Below are 18495 nucleotides of genomic sequence, written 5' to 3'. Positions count from 1 at the left end.
CCGCGCCTTGACGCGGTGTACATTTATGAAGTTTGTTAATGATTCAGTTGATTGATGGAAATGTTTTTGATATGTATTTCATAGAACTTCAATACATTGTATATCACATATACATATGATTCTAATAATAGAGCTATTACAAAAGCAACAATACTACATAACAAAACATCTAGTGTTGTGTCCTACCCAAAATAGTAAATGTCTTATAAGTGCACAAAGCAAAACAACTTGTTTAAAGCAGTATGATCGAAAATATAGCTCCAGTTTTGAGTGTACAAAATGCTCATATTTGTTTAACTGTTTTTCACCAAAAACGCAGTCTTAGCTTACTAAGAGTTAGATAAAATACTGCAGTGATTGATATTTAGTTGTTGTTCAGCTCCTTGCTTGATGATAATTTTTCCTTGCTTGGGTTCACAATATGTAAAGATAATAAAGATCAATCAAGGATTAAAGAAAGAAATCAGATATGCATGATCATTCCAGAATTGACTATAAAACTTGAATCTTTTGCAAGTGGTCAATAATAATCGGTGAAGTTTAGAAAACTTGATTTATAAGAGCAATTGCACCCATAGGCAATTGGCAATTGCTGATTTGTCAATTGAATTGCCCTTGTCAATTCACTATTCATCCCAAATTGGCAATTGCCTCTCATTTATCAATGCACCCGTTGAAGGCAATTTACATGTTAATTCATTATTCATATTTTAATTTTGAATAATTTAATAATTAAAAACGTTAAACTTATAATATTTTTGGTGTGAGAAAAAGAGAAGGAAAACTTTCAAAAGTTTTCAAAAGTTTTGGTGTAAGAAACTATAGAAAAATGATGAGTATATATAAAATTTGTTCGAGTAGTATTATGATATTTTTTTATTTACTTACGAAATAAATTTTTAAGTGAAAACAGAAAAAAAAATTACCTTTGCTATTTAATTATAGCCACAAGATGTAAATCTAATGGTTGTAATTAAATAACCATTACATATTTTTATATGTTGGGAAAAAGCTGTTTGGAGTGGCCAACCGTTAAATTTAGTGGGCTCCACTGATTGGTCAGGCAAAAGGATGGTCGAAAATTGGCAAACCAATTGCCTGGGCAATCCTTGTTTGGTGGGCCTCAGCAAATTGCTCGGGCAATTTGGCTCCGCTGCATTGCATTTTTAGCTGAAATATGGTGGGTCTCAGCAATTGCCCAACCAATCAGTCCATCGGTGCAATTTCTCTAAGAAACTAAAGATAGAAAAGGAAAAAAGAAAAGAAAAAGAAGAAGACTAACTCTCACATATAGCAAACTGAAAATCTATTTCATACTACAGAAGGAAAAGGAAAAAAAAAAAAAAAAACAAACACACACACACACACCCACACAAAGCAAGTAATTAAGCAACTGAAAAGAATATCTATCTCAAGCTTCTAAAGAGACTTATCTCAAAATGTCAAAGATGAGAACCTGACATAAAAACTAAAACCAAAGATGAGGAACAAAGTAAATTAAAAGTAAACAAAACAAAAACCAAATATATTGCATTAGTATATATAACACAGCAGTGGCGTAGCCAGAAACTCTTTACAAGAGGGTCAAATTTTAGATAACTTTTCATATACCACATAAAATTATAGATAATGGTTTCTTAGACATAACAGTCATTCTATAGCTATTATTGGGGAGGAACCTGAAAATTTGTTCAACAACAAAGAAAACAGGGCTTGAGATATATAGTAGATTTGGACAGTTGTATAACTTAGTCTCATAATCTTAATTTATTTCGCATGGCTAGTAACAATTTTAGCTAATGCTAAATTATGGGAAATGGAATAGAGACAAAGGCTGACATGCGACGATGTACGTGGTCTTGGAATATTAAGACAGAAAAATAAGAAAAAGATGGTTGAAAATAAAAATGAAGAAAAGAAAAAAAATACATGATAGAATTTAGCCTTTTAGGTAGATTTGTAAGTGTTTGGCAAAAGACATATCTATTATTTTTTAGTTCGGTGTTTTAAGAAAATGAAGATAAATTGGCTTATATTTCTATCTTTGTCTTTGTGTCATAGGAGTCAAATATGTAGTGTTATGATAGTATGTATGATAAGAAGTACAAAATTCAACCAATGAGCAGAAACATGGTAAAAAACTAAAAACTTGAGAAGGGTCAATTGACCCCTTTGGCCCTATTGTGGGTACGCCACTGTAACACAGTACTTCATCACACGATATTTAAATTAACTTAGTATGTTTTGTTAATTAGGAGTTGGTTTGCAACCAGATAATTTCTTTGGCCAAATCAAAGATGTATGTACTTCAATTAATATTCCATTGCTAAAATAGAACCAAAATTGTTTCACATTAATAATTAAGAAAATAGACTTACTCAACCTTGGTCTATGATAACACTACCCTATTTTAGATGACTTCGATGACAATACCCTTTGTGAGATCTATGAAAAAAAATAAAAAAATAAATTTGAGACACGATAATGAAGATAAGAGTTCAAAAGTTACTTCCCAACCCACAACATCCTCAACAACAACTAATTATATAGAAAACAATTATATATCTAGGGTTAATGGTAATTTCGTGGTTTTTTAGAAACATAAGGCATAAATGGAATCACACCCACCAAAAGTAAGGGCAAAATCGTCTGTGCACTATTCATGTGATGTGAACAGTGTTTATGAACAGTAGACCATCCTGTAGTATATAGGTAATCAGGATTCCAACTTGGGCAATAGCAAGATGCATTGCTCAGTTTTGGCCTTACCTACCTTCAAACCACAAAGACTGGCATAATTGGTTGAAAAATTCTAGAGTACCACTAGTTTTCTATACCGTGGTTTTTTTGAATATTTTTTACAAACATAAGGTCATTTGGTCAAAACTTTTGTAATAAAATGTTCATATATTGTAATTACGAGATCTGGACCAAATTTATAGATTTATGGACCATTTCACAAAATTGAGGACGAATGTGTTGTCGAGATGGTAAATTTTCAGATTTAGACCGAATAGACCATTTGTCCTCGTTCATGTAATATGATTCTCGGTTTTGTAATTGTGTGGTGTATTTTGTATTCGAAAAATAATTATATTTTCCACAATGCTTTACAAACATAATGACATTTGGTTGAAACTTTTGTAATAAATGTTCATATGTTGTAATTACGAGCTATGAACCATATTTACAAATTTATGACCTGTTTTACAAAATTGAAGGCAAATGTGTTGTCGAAATTATAAATTTTTAGATTTGGACTAAACAGATCATTTTTCCTCGTCCACGTAATATGGTTCTCGGTTTTTTAATTGAGTGATGTTTTTTGTATTAAGATAATAATTACATTTTTCACAACGCTTTTACAAATATAAGGGCATTTGGTTGAAACTTTTGTAATACATATCCATATGTTATAATTACGAATTTTGAACCACATTTACGTGTTCTGAACGAATTTACTTATATTAGTGTAAATGTGTTGTTAAATCTGTAAAATAAAAAAAATAAAAATACCACGTGTTAGAATCTAAATGGGCAAATAAAAAGAAAAAATATGTATTAGATACTGGTGGGTACGCTAGCATGTATCTCTAGGTACCAATTCACATAAGTTCCGTTAACGTATACTCGGTCACTATTCGGGTGAAGGTCTGCAAGGGTGTCCCAATAAAATCACACTCATTTCATGTCTCAAGTAGCAGACTTAATAACCCCTTAAACATGTTGGTCAAAAATTAGTAAGAGCTTAAACTTGAACGCTAGATATGAATGTTGTATGTTAACTTGCTCGATTAATCTTATCATATCATTGAGTGTCTGTCACAACTTTTGTAAAAAAAAAAAAAAAAAAAGAAAAAAGACCAGTTTGGCTAGATTCCATTCATTTATTCAATGTAAGTTGTAGATATATAGATGTAGATATCGGTGTGTCCCAAGCTACGACTCTCTTCAGTCAGTTCAGTATTAGAAACTTAGTCTAAGCTCTCCAAAGAGTAAGACCAGCAGTCCAGCACAGATCTGAATCGGGGCCTTCCACTAGATCTCATATTCCACTTTTTCGCGCTTAAGGTTAGTCCCTGCTTCTTCTTACACTACTACTCTTTGCTTTCCTTTGTCAGCAGTCTCTATTACGCTTTCAATGCGAAACAGTTCAGCTTTGTTCACCCACTTAGCTTACTCGATCTGAAATAGTTGTCATTTTCTTTTGGCAATTGGTTTTTCATGCATGTTTCAATTTCTTAATCAAGTTCGATTCTTTAATATAGTATTTGAAAAGCTTTACTGAAATGGGTTGTGGGTGTTGCTGATCTATGTGATTGAAAATAGTGTTGAATACTAATTTGAATTAGAAAGATGGCTCTGTGTGTGTGTGTGATTGAGTTGATGCTGGGAAAGGTTGAATCTTATGTGAGATGTATGATGTTAGAGAGGTATTACTATTACTTAATAAAATGGAACCAAACTTGAAGAGTTGGGGAGTCTTCAATGTAAAGTCTGAAATTTGAATAATCCCGATTTTGATTTAGATACCCAGCTAACATCAGTTACATTTCAAATGTGGTTTCCTCTTTGGCTGAATCTTTGATGGTTGATCTCAATTTAGCTGAATTTATATGGAAATTTTGAGTTCAATAAGTGGTGAATTGTGAGGAGAAGTGTTTCACACTAGGCACTTGGAAATACTGTTAACTGTTAAGTTCTGTTTCAACTGATTTTGGTTCTTGCAGGTCCGCTGCTATTATATAAGCATGTCCAGGAGGCCAGTAAATCCTGCTAGGCGCATCAGTGAGATGGTGGAAGCATCCCTTTTGTGGGTGCGGTGCAGGCCAAAGCACGCTCATCACCTGTACTTTCTGTAGCGCTTGTGCTTCTGGTACTTTCTCTTACCATCTATTGCTATTTATCCCGACCCCTCAAATTAAATAGTCATATAGCTGTATGTTTATTCCTGATCCTTATATAGACAGTAGATAATCCTAGAATAACCGAAAAAGAAAATAGTCGTAACATAGTTGAGCACAATACATGACTAAAATGTCATTCTATCTTTTTAAATCCTGATCATTATTTCAATAATTTCAGTGTACAGTCCTTCTTGTCTGCTATGCTTTTAGTGGGTCAGGTTTGTAATTCATTTGACAACTCTATCACTAGTGCATTGAGAAGGGTTAAAGTAATGTATATTTTCTTTTGCTTCTATTGACTTACACTGACAGCTCAATTGTTCACAATTATTACTTTTCTGTATGATAGGTGGAGTGAGCAGTAAAGGCGCTGTGATTAAACTTGATGGTAATAGTCATGATTCATTGGCATCTAAATCATTTTTATTACTACGTGCCATTTTCAAGTACATTACACTTAAAGGACTGTAGATGGGATCATACTTTAAGTAAACTCTCTACTGACGTATTTGCAATCATAGCCCTTCCTTAGAAATTACCATGCATGCAGTGTAGATTTAACATGAATGTCAGAATTCCTTTATTGTGTATGTTAACTTTCAGAAGATATTTCCCACTTCATATATTTTTCTTTGTTTATAATGAAGAAGTATGTCAGAATTTGTAGTGGAAGATAGGATGGTTTAAATTTTGTTAATTTGTATACTGCATGGTCCTAGAGGTACAAGGATGTTGTAGAATTTATCAGGTAACACATAACACTCACTCAGTCCTTTGCCGTGAGAGATGATTAGTTCTCTGCGTTTTTTGTGATGACCATTAGCATGCAGGTTTTTCTCAGTCAGAGAATCTATTTACAGTTTGAAATGTAAATGCAGGTGGTGTTTCATGTACATTTGAAGTTCAGAGAGCAATACCTATACTAAAGAAGGCATATGGTGATAGCATGCATGTAGGCGCTGAAACGTTTTCAGTGGTATCTAAATTATTAAAAGAGGAGGAGACTGAAGCCTGGGGTGTGGAACCATATGACTTGGAAGATGTTGATACAAATTGCAAGAGTCTTGTGAACAAAGGCATTGTGTGTGCTGCTGATATAAAGTTTCCTCTTCCATACTGGGCAAAATCATTTTCTCTGGTAATAGTATCAGATGGATTAGATTACTTGTCTCCTAAGTACCTCAACAGAACTCTTCCAGAGTTAGCAAGGGTATCTGCTGATGGCGTAATTATATTCTCTGGTAAAATTTTCTTATTACACTTGCATTTTTCATTTTCATTTTGACGTGCCCAAATGTGACATCTTTACTTAATTACTTGAACAACAATCATCTGTCTCCACTAGCTGAGTGCATTTGACAAACAGAAACGGAGAACAATTAATTCGTACCTGTGAAAATTGTTCAAATTTCTCTCTTCCTAAATCTGCTTTACCATGAGCTCAATAATTGAATGGTCTCTGATGAATGGCTGAAATATGATTTGAGAAAACCATCTATTGATAGCTAGTTGATTTGAAGTTGACTGTGAGGGGAAAATAAACCCTGATGCCTGTATTAATAAAGCAGAGAGTAATGATCTCTTTCCATTTTCATTTGTAGGTTATCCAGGCCAACAAAGAGCTATAGTTGCAGAGCTCTCCAAATTTGGCCGTCCAGTAAGTAACAATTTTTGATCATATAACGAATTTCATTGCTATGGAAACCTTAAATGTCAATCATTAGTTTTCATTGGCCTGCTTTTGTTGTATGTTTGTGATACGGAAGCGTAAATCACAATAGAAATATGGTTTCGTCAAGCGTTGAAACCTTAAGGGGATAAGCTAGAATCCACTAGCGAAACACAGGCACAAGCCTAAAACACAAGAGTTTCTACTCTAATTTTTTTGGGTTTTCTTATTGATAACTTGAATGAAAATACGATCTAGCAAGGGCCTTATATAGGCATAGAAATAAACCTATTCATACTAGAACTAGGAACTAATTCCTGACTAAGTCTAGGAATCCTTTATTCTGAATAAAACTTAAATCCTAACGAAAACATAGAAAGTAAAATAATCGTAATGCTGAAAGAAAATATGCAGGAACAAAGCTACTGCGTTGCAGATTCAAAGCTGCTGTTTTGAGTTTGTTTTCTTTGCCTTCCTAGCAAGCTGTGTCTCAAATGTTTATGCAAGCTGTTCTACTGAATTGCTTTTACCTTGTCTTGGTCGACATGTATACCTTCTGAGCTGACCGCATAACCTAAAAACAGAAGCTTCTTGGTCATGAAACTGCACTTCTTCAAGTTCCTGTACAACTTATTCTCTTGTAGAACTTCAAGAACTTGATGCAGATGTTGCAAGTGTTCTCCCTTGCTCTTGCTGTAGATTAGTATGTTGTCAAAGTATACCACCACAAACGTCCCAATATAAGGCTTTAGGACTTGATTCATCACTCATGAAAGTACTAGGTGCATTAGATAATCCAAACGGCATGACTAACCATTCATAGAGCCCATCTTTGCTTTTAAATGCCGTCTTCCATTCATCGCCTGGTTTGATTCGAATTTGATGATATCCACTTCTTAGATCAATTTTAGAAAACACTACTGAGCCACCGAGGACATCCAACATATCTTCAAGTCGAGGAATTGGAAACCGATATTTTATTGTGATCTTGTTGATTGCACGGCTGTCCACACACATCCTCCAGCTCCCATCCTTCTTTGGTACTAACAAAACAGGCACTGCACAAGGGCTCATGCTTTCTCGAATGTGTCCCTTTCGCAGTAACTCTTCAATTTTCTATTTAAGTATCTCGTTCTCCTTAGGGCTCATCCGATAACGAGGGAGGTTAGGTAAACTAGGTCCAGGGACAAGATTGATTTGGTGTTGGATATCTTGCATAGGAGGTAGTTCATTTGGGAGATCATCAACGACTAATTCTTCAAAATCCTGTAGTAATTGCTGGACTTCTTTTGGAATTTTCTTCTCTCTTTGTTGTTCTCAACCACCATTACTTCCCTAACCACCAAAGGATAAATAACTTCTGCATCCTTCACAAGTTCTTCCACCTTTTCACCAGATTCAGCAACAATAAGAAAGTTACTCTTTCGAAACCAGATTCGTAGGCTTGGTCTTAGGCTTCAAAGTAATATGGTGTTTTTCCCATATGAACGATAATGTGTTTTCTCTTCCATTGTGGATAGTGTTAAAATCATGCTGCCACGGTCTGCCTAAAAGTATGTGGCTGGTGTCCATGTCTACCACATCACATTCAACTTCATCTTGATAGAATTTCCCAATTGAAATTGGCACATTACATGTTTCAGTGATGTGAACTTCTGGGCCTTTCTTGATCCATCCAATGGCATATGGAGCCCTATGTTTCATAGTAAGAACATTGAAGTGTTCCACCACTTTCTTGGAGACGAAGTTCTCACAACTTCCACTGTCTATTATCAATGACATAAGCTTTTCTTTCATAGTGCAGGTACTCCGAAAGATACTATGTCGCTGGTTTTCTTGTTTTGTTGAACACAACAGCCGTTGAGTAACTAAATTGTACTCTCTGTCATCTCTAGAATGTTCTTCTGCTTCTTCCTCCACCTCGTCTTCTTCTTATTCTTCGTGTTGTTCATCATCTCCTTTTATGAAGGTACTTTTCAGTCTTTTCAGTCTTTTCAGTTTGCTGTCGGGGACATTTACTGGAGATGTGCCCTGGTTTGTTGCATTTAAAACATACATCCAAACGAGGCCTAGTGTACGAGTCTGAGTTACGTGTGTTGCTTTGAGAATACATTTTGGTCTAACTGCTAACCTTGCTGCCACCCTCTATGGGTTTGCTGGAAATACTAAGAGGCTTGGTTGTAATGCTTTTTTTGGTTATGGTGAAAGTTGTTGTGTCATTTCAGCTCCGTCGATTGCTTGTTGTTGCAATGGTGCTTTTTGCAAGCTTTTCAGCTTTCAAGGCCATCTTGTGAGCTTCTCCAACATCCTTGAACGTAAGTAACCCAATTTTGTCCTGAATTTGAGGATTTAATCCCCGTATATATCTTGCAACTTGTTGAGCTTTAGTCTCTTTCAATTTGTTTCGTTCTGCAAGCCGATAGAAATCAGTTGTGAAGTCCTGTACTGATCTGTTCTCTTAAGAAATCTCTTGGTACTGCTCAAATAATGTATATTCATAATCACTAGGCATAAATCTTTCTTCCAAGAGCATCTTCATAACGTCTCAGGTTACAATTGGAGCCAAGCCTAACTCGAATCGCTCTTCTTGTACTTGCTGCCACCAAAGCCTTGCAATACCATTTAGTTTATAGGCTGCATACTTCACACGCTTGTTTGCAGTGATTCCCATAAGCTCAAAGAACCTCTCAACTTCCATAAGCCAATCTAAGAGCTCGTCAATTTTTAAATTTCCAGTAAAGTTAGGGATATCAACCTTATTCTTAAAGTCTTCGCCTCCTTGACGTCGTAGATAAGTAGGTTCCCTTTCATTAAAGTTGGCAAATTCAATGAGTTCTCGTTGTGCGGTTTTTTCAAAGTCTTGGTCACGTTCAAATCTTCCGATACGTCGATCTCCTTGTTGATGGCCACCTCTACGGGCGAATCCCATAACACATTGATCATCAATTCCCATGTAGCGTTGTTCTCGGCGATATCCACAACCTCCGGCAAATCCGTTGGTGTGATGAGCATCTCCTGTTTGATTTATGTTCGTCTGCATAATTAACTGTCAAAGTTCCTTCGTTGCATCTTGCACAGATTCTCTCACAAAATCTTGTGTCTACTGTCAGAAGATTTCGAACTGGTTAGGTACAAGTTTTGAATGATCCCGTAAATCCTTTTGAATGTCTTTAGTCGCACGACCAACGTCGGCGAAGTTGGTGATGGTGATTTCATCCCTTGAATCGTCTCCCATTGAGTGGGTGAATCCTCGCTCTGGATACCAAATGATACGGAAGCGTAAATCACAATAGAAATAAGGTTTCGTCAAGCGTTGAAACCTTGAAGGGATAAGCTAGAATCCACTAGCGAAACACAGGCACAAGCCTAAAACACAAGAGTTTCTACTCTAATTTTTTTGGGTTTTCTTATTGATAACTTGAATGAAAATACAATCTAGCAACGGCCTTCTATAGGCATAGAAATAAACCTATTCATACTAGAACTAGGAACTAATTCCTGACTAAGTCTAGGAATCCTTTATTCTGAATAAAACTTAAGTCCTAACGAAAACATAGAAAGTAAAATAATCGTAATGCTGAAAGAAAATATGCAGGAACAAAGCTATGGCGTTGCAGATTCAAAGCTGTTGCTTTGAGTTTGTTTTCTTTGTCTTCCTAGCAAGCTGTGTCTTAAATGTTTGCGCAAGATGTTTGCGCAAGCTGTTCTATATCAGTTTGTGGGAACTCTTACCTTTCTATTATACACGGGATACCACCCGCGTGTTGTTGCAGGCTAGGATTTTTTAATGATGAACAATATTCAATCCCCATCTCATGCCTCCCATGCCACCACCTTTTCTAAATCTACCTCCAATTCCCCCGCCTTCTCGTATTTTACCACAAACACATCCATCTTCCCCAAATTCATCACCAACATCATGGCCTCTATGCCTGCAAAATCCATTGCTCACCTCCAATTCTACCACCTCCTATTCCACCACATGCATAAAATTCACCATCAACCCCATAGCCTCTACCATCCTTTTTTAATTCTACCATCATATCATGGCTTTCCCCTTGTCAAAACCCACCAAGGACACCTCTGACACCATGCCCACAACCAAGTAAAAAAATGAAAAATGACATGAAAGAAGTAACAAAATTTTCAAGGACACAAACGTTTTTTTGATCAGAACAATGGCACATTCTATATACTGAAACAAGAAGGGGATAAACATTGTTCACTACTGTTCATAACTTTGGTGAATTGTGTTTTTGCCTCAAGTTCAGGTGAATTGTGTTTTAGCTCTCAGTTGATGAATGGTCGTTTTTGCCTTTTAATGCAATTTCTTTATGAATCTGCTGTTATACTGACCAAAAAGACTGTGCTACCTCTTAATGCAAATTTATTTATAAATGTGTCATTATTCTGATTAAAAAGACGTTTGTGTCCTTGAAAATTTTGTTACTTTCATAGTTTTTGTTGTCGTAGGTTTGTACAATGGCAGATATTACATGATCACAGTAACTGATGCTCGATCATTAACCCATAGAGTTGTAATAAACATAATAAAACCTACGATTATAATCGAAATATGAATTCAAACAAAAACCCAGAATGGAAATTCAAGCGACACAAAATCGAACTAATAGATAAGGGATGAACGAAAAAGGAAAGAGGATAGATATTTTACAGTAGACAAGGGATGATGAAGTCAGATTAAAAACCAATCACCCACTCATAGAAACACGAGTGTTGTTGCCCTCAGTTGGTGAATGATCGTTTTTGCCCTTTAATGTAATTTATTTACGAATCTGCTATTATACTAACCAAAAAGACTATGCTACCCCTTAATGCAAATTTATTTACAAATGTGATTGTTCTGATCAGAAAGACGTTTGTGTCCTTGAAAATTTTGTTACTTCTTTCATGTCATTTTTCATTTTTTATTTCGTTATGGGCATGGGGTCAGGTGTCCATGATGAGTTTTGGCAAGGGGAAGGCCATGGTATGGTGGTGGAATTAAAAAAGGATGGTAGAGGCTATGGGTTTGATGGTGAATTTTGTGCAGGTGGCGGAATATGAGGTGGTAGAATTGGTGGTGAGCGGTGGATTTTGTAGGTATGGAGGCCATGATGGTGGTGGATTTAGGGAAGATGGATGTGCTTGTGGAAAAATAGGGGAAAGCGGGGGAATCAGCGGTAGATTTAGAAAAGGTGGTGGCATGGGAGACGTGAGATGGGGATTGAATATTGTTCATCATCAAGAAATCATAGCCTGTAGCAACGCGCGGGTGGTATCTCTTACGAAACTGTATGGTATGAAATACTTCATAGAGGGGGAGGTCCTAGTAATATTCTGCTTTTTATTTAATGGAAATAAGGGGTCGTGAATAATGTTTTTGAATTACCAAAGTGCTTTCTCTCCTCTACAATCTCGGTCGAAGTTCGACACGTCGCCCTTTATCAACGTCGCCGGTGCCGACAATAAGTTTCGCCGCTAGCTATATGTGCCTTTCTGCTCTCACCCATCGACGAAGGTTGTCGGGTTGGTTATTGATTCCTTTTTCCTCTTCTCATTGTTTGAGTTTCTTGATTTTAGGGGTTTAAGGTTCTTTTTGGGTTCTTATATACTAAAACAATAAGAGGAGTGTACAACGGGGTAACACAGTTTTTTTGGTCAGTATAATGGTAGATTCGTAAATAAATCGCATTAAAGGGCAAAAACTACCATTCAACAACTTGGGGCAAAAACACAATTCACCAAAGTTATAAACAGTAGTGAACAATGTTTTTCCCCTTATTGTTTTAATATATAGAATGTGAAGATCTAAACTTGACCTTGACAATGATTTTCATAGGCCAAATTGCGAAGCTCGTCCTGGTGGATAAGATTTTTTGTTCAAACAAGCTTAGAAGAGAATGAATCAGCCTTAAAGAAGTTTGAACCAAGGAAGAAAAAATCGAAAGTTTTGGCGATATTTCGCCGAAATTTTTGTTTTTTTCACCTACCGATATATCTTTCTCTTCCCAGAATTTTTCACCCAAAAATCTCGATATTTCGCTGATATATCGTGATATTTTCGAAACCCAGGAGATAGTTTCAAATCCTACCTAAAATTATTTCCCGCCCCTTGCCTCCGCACGTGGTCTCCAAAGTCAAAGCCGAAATGTTTGACTCTGCCTCTGCACGTGGTCTCCAAAGACCAAGCCGAAATGTTTGACTCTAAAGTCAAAGCACAAAATTGAACAATTTTGTTATCGCGGGGATTCGAACCTTGCTTAGGTTGGTACAAGGCTACCACCTTAACCAACCCTACTAACCATTTAACTTATTTATTTTAGTATCTTTATAATATATATTGGTTTTTTTTCCGAATCTGAAAAGTAAAAAATTAGGTAAATGTGTAATCCATAACTAACTTTTAGATCAATGTGTCTGCTATCATCCCTTTAGTGTCTGCATGATCGACAATCGTGGGACGCCACAGCAAAAGGTAGCAGGCAATAGATGGATGCCAAGCCCACAGATCTCCCAGATGAGGCATGTCACCAAGATGCACTTCAGCATCATTGGAGCCATCTGCCCCAGCCGAACTCCTAATCCGTAAATTAAGAAATGCATGACAGGGTGCAGTGGAAAGGTCGGTCCATAGGGGGGGGGCCATCTTCTTCCAAAAGAATATTGCAGGGAATAACATCAGGAATATGATAGTTCCCTTTAATCCAAGTCAACTCGTCCCGAGTGAACGAGCTGAGTGGGTAAGAGACATTATTCTCCTTACCCTGGTATATGATGGTCCCCATATAATCCTGTTCCGAGCGATTGTGGTAAGGAAGTTTATGTCCGCTGGGATTGGTATCATGCGACTGGGAAACCTGATCCTCAGATGTTCTCTTGCCTCTCGTCATTTTCCTACTAGATGAAAACACAAGCTGTTTATTTTTAGGTTGGGTCAAAAAGTAATCCAATGTTGTCATAGGTGGTGGGACCAAAGCTTCCTAGTCAGCCCTATACAAACCAGCATCCGGGCAAATAGCTTCTTCGTCATCATCTGACGGAATCCATTGAGCCAAAGATTGAAAATCGAGCGGAACACGAGGATCGCTCGACGAAGCATTCGTTCGACAATATTTTTCCCAACATTCACGAGGAGTTACATTAAACTGTCTAGTACAATATTCAACATCTATAAAAGATGATCGGGATCTATTCCTAACATTGGAACTCCCATAATCACTCTCATGACCACTCGCTATCGCTCGACAAATTAATTGGCTTCGCTGCCATTCTTTAAACACCTAGACAAAACAAATGTCTATCAGTTTTGGATCTAACAATGCCCTCCAAGAAGAAGTTCAAAAGTTCATCAAGAACACATCAAGAACACGATGAACACAAACCTAGATTCCAAATCTGGAAACATAAAACATCGAAATCAAGGCCTAAAGAACATATCTTTCGACTATTCTAGGACAACCCAGCACAACGAATGCAACAATCGTCGCATACAACAATATTTATGCCTAAATTCCTAATCGGTCAGAACAACCCAGAACAATCCAAAAACAATTTTCTAGAGAAGTCACTTTAAAATCAAAATACGAAGGAGGAATAACACTTACAGGTTAGATATGCAAAGATCCTTCTCAAGGAATACACAAACATAAGAGCGAATTTTCTTATGCCTAAGCGAGTTCTCTTCTGCCTATGTTCGTAAAACTCCTTCACATAGTTAGAATGCAAAAGAAATTCTACTGAAGGACGAAGTGTGACTTATATACTAGCGCAAGCAGATCAGGGCCGTCCATCAGACACGATCACAACCGTTAGATCTTAATTACATCAAGTTACAGATCACGATGCAAAACGGTTCGAAAGCCTGAAATTAAAACTTCAAACCCACAATCGAAAACGTGCGCTAGCATGACTTTATGCCGTTTCGTGAACAAACCAAAAGGCCACACGTGCCCCACGTGCGGACAAAATACAAAATCGTCAAGCTGCATACAGCCAAGGCTATGAACAACGTAGCGACATAACACCTGGGAATAAAAGTGACACCTACGGGTCAAAAATCACTTCCCAGCTTGTCCGCTCATAATAACGTTTGCTAGCACAGAATATAACAAAGCACATAAAATGAGATAAACATGACACCTGCGGGTAAAAGATTATACCCATCGCGAACGGTCAGATAGGGTCGCTCCCCATCACCCATGAAAAATACGCACGGACACACAGATGTCCGCACAATACAAAGTCTTTTTAACTCTTTGATTCGCATGATGCGTGTTACCAAGGCAGGACAATTCCTCGCTTAGAGAGTTGGGGGACTCCGGAAGGGTTTATACACAAAACTCGTTCGAATGCATTTGAACGCTAAATGTACGAGCGCTTTCTATAAACATCTTTGCTTAAACTCATTAGGGATTTCAATATCCTTACTTGGGGATTTGGGGGACTTGTTGAGGGAACCAATGTCAAGCGCTCTCATTAGCCTTGCACGTGCGTTCTCACAACAACAACCTGACCCAGAGCGCATTTCGATTAGACACATGGACATGCGTGTGCGGCTTGATCCGATGCGTGCCTCTGGAAGATTCCTTCCGTGCCAGGCTGTCAGCAGCCATGAAGATAATCTGCCTCGCTCAACCTCTATAAATAAGCACCTAGCCTCACAAACAAATGTAACCAACTGATTCCCCCTTTTTGAGTTACAAACTATCCGCTAAAATGTCTAACTTAAGCGTCGGAGGGCGATTGTCCGAAGCAATCCCTTAACCATTTTATTCGTTTCACAGGTTTAGCGGATAATCTTCAGCGAATAAATCTTAATTCACATGGACCTCTCCGTGCGAATTCCTTCTTAACCCTTTACCAACTTTTATTCCTCAACACCCTCAATGGAAGTCAATCTTCCACTACTCAAATGAAAACTTTCTTTACCAGGTTGGGGACGTTATAGCGTACTGTGTCAAGCCTAGTAGCCTTGGTAGTATAGAGAAGGGCAGAGAGGAACCACATAAATCTAGCAACCAACTGAATTCTAAATTCATGGTTCCATGGCATTTTGTGGCTGTTCATTAGTTAGACAGCCTAATATACATATGAGGTGGACTATTTTGGAGTGTAATACTTTTGGCGAGTGTCAATAACAAGAACAGTAAACTTCGCATATGAAGAACGAGACAACCTGTTCAATACTCCCTGCAGTGTAAGGCACTTGCCAAGCATCGGAAGATAACTTTCATAGTTATGTAGCTATGGCGATAGCTACTTGACTTGAAAGTTAAGCTTAACGTTCAAAGATCAGTATATTCCTCCAATCCCCAGAGAAAGATTTAGTAAATATGTTCCAGTCTTCCAGATTTAGACTATGGAAGTAAACTAAGTTAAAGCTTTAGACTAAGCCTAAGAAAAACCACGGTTCAAACGCGCTACAGACACAAAACGAGAAGCTATTCTATTTCTCCTAGCCTGCATCGTCTTATATTTAGGGAGGTGAAATTTACTCTCCTTGTTTTACAATCTACACTTCCACCTTTCTTTTTTGAGTAACAAGATTTAAATTACTAAAAGAGGAAAGTGAGAGTGTGGATTGTAAATTAGAAGTATAAATTTCAGTTCCCTATATTTATTATGGTTAGTTTGATCTTCTAGCCTCGTTCTAGTTACTACTTTCTACTACCATTTTGATTAGGAACAACAGTTTGCTTGTAATAATATCATCTTCTCATAGAAACAGAACGTTTTTTTTTCCTAGGGGACCCTCAGTTGGGGCTAACTTGGTAGCCATACCCTTTTAAGAGATTTTCAAACCCTCAAGGCCAAAGAACCCGACTTCGGTGACAAGCCCTTATAGGGATGGTAATAATCCTCACTGGGTAGGGTACCCACTGGTATTCGTCCCGAACGAGGTAGATATACGAGGATAAACGGGTAACGGGTATGAATATTCTCAGTATTCGGATTTTTGAATCGGGTATAGGGCGGGTATGATATTTGGTTATTTGTCCATATCCCCACCTATTTAGGATGGAAATATTATTACATACAATTTATTATATATATATATATATTTTAATATATATTATTTATAAATAGATATTTATGTAAAATCTTTTGTAATATTTTTTTACTATGATTCTCTTAATTAATATTCATAGAAAGTTCTTTTTAATCGAGACTTATATTCGTTTTTGTTGGATTGAATCATGAAACTTATTTATATATGTATTTGATTTTATTTTCATATTTCTATATTTCGTAATTATTTTAAAAAAATTAATTATTACATAATTGTTAACGAGGATCGGGACGGGTATGAGAACGTAATCCCTAAATGGGACAGGGACGGGGACGGGGACATGGAATCCCCATTATCTAATTATGGGGAATGAGGCTGGTCCGGGAATGACGAATGAAAAATGGTACGGGTATGGTATTTTGATCCCCTGACCCTACCCTATCCTACCCATATTTACCATCCATAAGCCCTTGTCATCTTAAAGTGACCACAACTAATAAACATGAGACACGTGTCCATTTTAAAAGGCTTGGTTATAATTTAAGGACATAACATGAGAGTTATGGGTATTTAATATGTTTATTTATCATTATTAGGGAAAATACCTATTTAGCACTAATTTAAACCCCTTATTGCCTATTTTAATGAATTTAATAGACATGAGCCCATTTCAATACAATGTGTTCTTATTTGTGCCCATATACACAAATATTTATTAAAGTCATAATAAAAAATAATTTTTGTATATTTCTAAGACAATTTTACCCTCACATGCATAAGGAGAGAGAAAGTGAGAGTGAGAAGACTTTGCCGGTTTCTCATTGGTCTCCGGTCACCGACCGTCGGACTCCGGTCACCAGCCACCGGACTCCGGTCATCAGCCGCCGGACTCCGGTCACCGGATTTTCTCCGGCTGTCACCGGAATCACTAGTAACTCGGTCGTCATACTTCAGTCGCCGGATTTTCTCCGATCACTTAGTTACTGACCCCCAGTAATCAATTACTGACCCCTAATAATCGAATTACTGACCCCCAGTAATGAGTTACTGACCTGTAGTAATCAGTTACTGACCCTCAGTAATCAGTTACTGACTCCTAGTAATCAGTTACTGACCCCTAATAATCGAATTACTGACCCCCAGTAACGAGTTACTGACCTCTAGTAATCAATTACTGACCCGTAGTAATTAGTTATTGGCCCCTAATAATCAAGTTATTAACCCCCAGTAATCAATTACTGACCCCAAAAATTAGTTACTGACCCTTAGAAATTAGTTAAAACACAAAAAAACAAAGACGGCAGAAGAAAGATAAGAAAGATGTCCTCACCCTCACACCAACGAATAGCTTCCAAAGCCATAAGAAATTTATTACCCTCCAGTAATCAAAATTTTACCACCTAATAACCTTTTTTTTTCAGAGAAAAAAAAGAAAAATTCATCTATGAAACCCTACCGGAGCCACCACCATCACTTCCCTCCCATATCCGACCCGACGATCTCCGACGAAGGATCTTGAGGCGGTGAAGGTGATCAGCAAGCTCTGACGACGAAGTCATATCGGATGACCGGATGAGAGGGAGAGAGGACGAAGTCAGATCCGATCCAGAGGACAAGGATCTTGAGGCGGAGATCGGCGAGCTCTAATGACGAAGTACTAGAGGATCGCAGAGATCGGGGACAAGGGAGCTGAGGAGAAGCAGGAGGCGGTGAAGGTGATCGCCGTTGTTAGTGGCCCCCCATTCGGAAGAGATCTCTGGATGCTCGATGCGGTCGTCCTCCTCGTCGGCGGTCGTCGTCCTTCTCATCGGCGGTCGTCGTCCCCCTCGTCGGCGCGTCTTAGATCGCGAGAGAGAGAGAGAGAGAGAGAGAGAGAGAGAGAGAGAGAGAGAGAGAGAGAGAGAGAG

The 18495-nt window shown here is 37.6% G+C and overlaps 1 pseudogene across 1 annotated transcript; it reads left to right on the top strand.

Moving 5' to 3' along the window:
- Positions 1-4018: 4018 nt before the first annotated feature.
- On the top strand, positions 4019-15648 carry LOC101315283 (annotated as a pseudogene). Its single transcript, XR_183824.1, has 7 exons — positions 4019-4876; positions 5086-5125; positions 5257-5295; positions 5786-6148; positions 6509-6564; positions 12419-12526; positions 15511-15648. The product of XR_183824.1 is annotated as an uncharacterized LOC101315283 (transcript).
- The last annotated feature ends 2847 nt before the right edge of the window (positions 15649-18495 follow it).

Source organism: Fragaria vesca, linkage group LG1 (genome assembly GCF_000184155.1).
Source record: "Fragaria vesca subsp. vesca linkage group LG1, FraVesHawaii_1.0, whole genome shotgun sequence".
NCBI lineage: Eukaryota > Viridiplantae > Streptophyta > Magnoliopsida > Rosales > Rosaceae > Fragaria > Fragaria vesca.
Note: the sequence above shows the minus strand (reverse complement) of the source record. Positions and strands in the feature narration are given on the sequence as shown.